Consider the following 5,468-nt stretch of genomic DNA (forward strand, 5'->3'; position numbering starts at 1 on the left):
GTCAAGTAGGGAATTAACTGTCCCTCCACATCAGGTGGCTCTGGTCTTAGGACAATTCTCAGAAGACTTCTGACAGGAAAAGCTCTTGGGGAATTGGGGGGTTTATTTAGAATCTGCTGTGGGATTTCATTCTTTGTGCACATTCAGCCCAAGCTGTCTTCTCCCTCAAGAGCTTCTCTGAATAATCCCTTGAGGAAACTCAGGCATGTCCAGCCTTGGAGAAGAAATATATTGGAAGGGACAGTGGGTGGAAATACTGACCCCCACAGACTCCTCCCTCTATAAAGCTTTGTTAAGTGTGAATTCAGCACCAGGCTGTGATTTCTTTCAACTGTGAGAGAATAAGAAAAAAACACAGATTTCAATCATTTTGAAGTACGCAATGCAATGCTGTTTAGTTTATGTACAATGAACACTATGCAACCATCATTCCTATTTAACATCCCAAGAGGAGGCCCCGTCCCCATCAGAAGTCACCGCCCACCCCTCCCGAGCCCCTGACAGCCACAAAGCCACTTTCCATCTCCGTGTATTGTGGACCAGTTTTTTAAAGTCCCGAATTACAAATCATCAGGCCATTCTCAGAAGGTTCTAGAAAGTTATAAGCTTGCACCCTGGGCAGACTGTCACCAAGCTGATGACAGATGCCCGATTGGTCCAGGAAGAAAAATGTGTAATCAAATAATAATAATAATAATAACAACAATGGTTGTTTGTGCTTTCTACATAATTATGTTTTCCTGTACTGAACGCCGTAATTCAATACTGTGAACCCGAAATAATTACTGGACATTCACGATTACATCAGCACAGTGCTTTAAAAAGTTTTCTTCTTATTCCTCTGATTTCTCAATTTCCTTAACGTAGGTGACTTGGCTGGAATCTCCTTAATAAATAAACCAGTTGTGTCCAGATCTTCCTTCTTTTTAAGATAAACAGAACGTTTTTAGCTTCAGAAACTTGAAAAGTTCTTAAGAACATAAGGTCCATAAATACAAATGAATAAGTAGCCAGATAAGTAAGGAAGCTATAACGGCATGTTCCCTGTTAGCTAATGGGGTGCTGGCTGCATGAAAGTTGGATCATTATTTTTACATTCCATTTTTCTCGCAGGCAAGCAAAGCCTTTTACAAAGTCACTTGTTGCAAGTTGTCCCAGCTGGTCGGCTCTGGAGGTGGCGATGGGTCAAGCTTTGGGTCCCCCAAAAGGGGGTGCCCCTTCCTTACAACTTAACGATTCCTTCCTCCATCAGAAGTTGGTCACCCCACGACAGGAGAAGCCCCCAGGACATTTACATGGGACCAACCCACAAAAAAGCAGCAGTCACTTCTTCGCTCTTGAAACTGGCCAGCTGTGCCGCTTTGGAGTCGTCTTAAAACACAGCCGAGATGGTCCGTCCTCCAGAAGGCAACTTGGTCGCCCTTGGGGAACACACGTGGGCAAGGCCTGCTCCGGGCCCCCCTCCCCGGCAATCTGAGGGTGAGTAATTTCCGAGCATGCAATTATGAGGCACTGAAGGACCCCGACTCCCCAGTGTGCCATCGGGATTCCTGCAGTGCACACTTAATAGCAGCCAGACTGTAACCCCCACGTGGCCTGTGTCCTGGCCATAACCCTGCAGCCTGCTCGGCACTGCACATATGGGACGATTTGCTGGGCTGATTGCTGCAATCTGATTAAGGGAAGTTATGCAGCGTCTCGTGACGAGGTCTCCCACAGATGCTTGGAGCGCAGAGACATTCCCAGAGAGGAATTTCCTCCCTGTCCTTGTTCGAACGCATCACTTGGAACAGAAGCAATCACACCGATGACGGCTTCAGGGAGACCCACACCAGGCAAATGGCATTTTGGCAAATAATTCCTCTCTCCAAAGATAGGAAGTGGGAACAGGGGGTGGGGAGGGAACCAAAAACAGGGAGGAGGGCTTGCCTAGGAAGAAAGGTCCCATCCTCTCTCCCTGTGTCTCCCTCCATCGGCCGGTACCTGTACCTTGGCCGGGGGCCACCTTCCTTCTCCCAGGCGAGGGTCACCTTCTTAGAAGAGGAAGGGTTGTTTCCAGCCGCTATATACCTGCACACCCATGTCCTGCATGGGCTGCTGGCCAGACCCTAACAGGACTGGATAAGCCCCCATGGGGACATCTGAGTGTTTACTCACTTCCAAGGCTGCCATCATAGATAAGTTGGGGGACTGGACTCCACGGTACCAGTCAAGGACCCAGAATGCTCTGTGCACCCAGGGAACTGTTGACTAGCTATAAATTTAGTCTAGAGTAAAATGCTTGCAAGTTATCACCACTTAAAGATGAGCAGATACTGTGTAATCTTGTAACGTATAAAGATGGAAGTTATCCCCACTTAAAGATCGGTAGATACTATGTAACCTTGTCACCCATAATGAAAAATCTCTTTAGCAGGTATTGTGATGAGGGATCATATTGCTGAGTGTGAGAATAAAAGTTACAAAGAGAAACAGGAGGGCAGAGCAGTTCTTTGGGGAGATATCCCCACTAGTGTCCAGAACTGCTGCCTTTTTTGTAAATAAAACTGACACTGTTCCTGTCTCATCTGCATCTCTGTCGATTGGCAAAGGTGACAGGTGCACAGATGCCTTGGTCCAGTGACAGGGTTGCTAAGGTCTCCGGAGGGCAAGGCACTTTGAGAAAATAAAACTCTTCTGGTGCAAGCTGGTGCCTGCAGAGTTTGAATGGAAATCCTACTTTGAACAGAGCTGGTTCTCTTGAAACCCAGGCTTTGGGGCCAGTCAGTGAGGGCTCCATGTCTGGCCTGTGGATAAATGGGCGCTTGCCACCTGCCAACCTCTCCTTCAAACCAAAACTCAGATGCAGGCTGAGACGCCCATCCCAAGATAGACACATCTCACCGCCAACTGACCAGTCCTCAGAGGCTGCCCTGGACTTCAACTGCCCATGATATGAGTCGTGTGTGTGTCACAGGGGTGGATTTTAGAGATTCTTTTAAGTTGTAGAGGGCGCTACCGGACCTACTAGGATTCCATGTAAGGAACGGCTTTGTGGGAGTCTCCTAGGGTCACTGTCAGAAATTGCCACCCACTGAGGGACTTAAAATAACAGAGATTCATTCTGTCCTGGTTCTGGACCTTCATCTCAGTGTGAGAGGAAGGTTCGGGCAGTTGTTTCTGGTTGGTGTTTCTTGGGTGTTCCAAGTTGTTTCTTGGGTGTTCCTCAGCTGGTGGACACATCACCCCAGCCTGTGCCTGTGTCCTCATGTGGCCATGCCTCTGTATGTGTCTGTGTCCTCATCCCCCTCTTCTTAAGGACACCAGCTCTGGTGACCTCACTTGACCTTAATCACCTCTGCAAAGACCCATCTCCAAATACAGCCACATTCTAAGGTCCTGGGGTGGGGGGTCAGATCTTTGACGTAGAAATCTGACACTCCCTTCTTGTCATCAGTGATACAATGGGGACATGAGATTTTGATGTCCCCAGAGGATGTGAACCTTCACCCCTGAGTGCGCAAAACCTCCCAACTTCTGAGCAAAGTCCAGGCTTTAAAGAAGTGAATGTTGACTTTGAGTGTCTCCTGGAAGGTAAAATGAAAATGAAGTGTCCTGACACCCCCTGGGCTTTGATCTCTCGTTGTTGTTCTTTTCCTGCATAGGCTGTTGAGAAACAGAGAATGACCTTGGGGCATGGAGGCTCTGAGCTGCCCAAGGTCACTACCTAGATTAGGATGAGGGCTTTGGTGTCCCAGAGGACAGTATCCCCTAAGCCCTGGGCTGACCTGTGACTTGGCCACTGTGGTCCCCAGAAGGACTATCCTTCTTCATCTCTGCTTTGTGTCTTACAAAAAAAGCTGATTTAAAAAAAAATTAAAATTGATCCCCAATCTTAACTTGAATCAGAGACCAAATATCCTCAACTAAAATAAGAGCTTTTAATAATTTTTTCAACATGACCAATGGATACCAACATTGGAGATAAGAAAGAGACAGCATTTCTTTTTTTCTTTTTCTTTTTCTTTTCTTTATTTTTTTTTGAGACAGAGCCTCAAGCTGTCGCCCTGGGTAGAGTGCAGTGGCATCACAGCTCACAGCAACCTCTAACACTCTACCCAGGGTGACATAGTGAGACTCTGTCTCAAAAAAAAAAAATATGGAAAATTAAAAAAGAAATAATTAGCCTGTTTCTGTAAACAAAGGGTAAGTCCCAAGTGGAAAATGGTCTTCAAATGTTTCCAAATGTTCACAGTTGTGTGTTCTATTCAAAGCTTGCCTTCCAAAAACATGCACAAAATCATCTTTGCCCACAGCTCTGGGGTCTGGTTGACTGGTCTGATGGGAACATAGGTGCAGAGTGGGGGGAGGGCCTCAGGCTGGACCACTGTGGGGAGGGCTGTGGGGGCAGGACGCCCAGTGCAGAAGGGGTTACCCATAGTTCTGTTTTGATGTTGGAGGTGGGAGCCACACGTGGGCGATTTTAGAACCAACGTGTGGATAAAGGGAGTTTGATGTCCTCCTAATCTTTGCACCAAGCAGATCTGGGTTCCATAACTATCTAATTAGGGTTGGTGAAGCAAATTAGATAGAAAGAAGATTTGGGGACAGTGATTTTCCAAAATTGAGCACATCAGAGGCCCAAGCTCTGCCAATGAACCTGTGGGTTTGAGTTTGTAGATCAAAGTTCATCAGGGGAGTCTTCAGGTGAAAGTCATCTCTCTCAGCCCTCAAGTTTGTGTAAGTTGTCTGAGTCTCATGTGAGCCACTATCACAGAACAGCCTAGACTGCGTATTATATAATTTATACCGTGGCCCCATCTCCTAAGACCCTTACACTAACTGTCATATCTCTGCACCTGCATGCCGGAAGGGACACATGCTAATCATCTCAACATCCGTATGAGTGGCCAGTATAAACAGACAACTGTGTCAATAAAAACTGAAAATAATTTTGTTATCACTCATGAGTGTATCTATATGAACTGGAGCCGTGGCTCAGATATAAAAGATACTCCCTATTGACAACGTCTTCAACATCTGCATTACAACCTCCAGTGCCGTTTCTTAGCAGAGATGAGGACTGACTTAACAACTACTGACTTTCCCCCCAAAAAGACCTACCCCAAAATAAGCCCTAGCAGGATTTCTATGCATTTGTTAAATATAAGCCCTACCTGGATAATAAGACCTAGTGGTGGGCGTGACTATGCAGATTGATGGGTGTGGCTATGCAGATTAATGGGTGGGGCTTTGCAGCGTATCTGCATAGTTACGCCATGCATTTCAGCACCAGCCCCACCACCAAGGTTGGCTCCCCCTGTCAGGTTCCAGAAGATGACTTAATTGTATTTGAATAAATGTAGATTGTTGTATTATACTTAGAAAAATAAGACATCCCCTGAAAATAAGCCCTAGTGTGTCTTCCTGAGAAAAAATAAATACAAGAAAGTGTCTTATTTTCAGGGAAACATGGTAATTTTTTTTTT

This window comes from Otolemur garnettii, unplaced genomic scaffold (genome assembly GCF_000181295.1).
Source record: "Otolemur garnettii isolate 467f Iridium unplaced genomic scaffold, OtoGar3 scaffold00065, whole genome shotgun sequence".
In the NCBI taxonomy this organism is placed as follows: domain Eukaryota; kingdom Metazoa; phylum Chordata; class Mammalia; order Primates; family Galagidae; genus Otolemur; species Otolemur garnettii.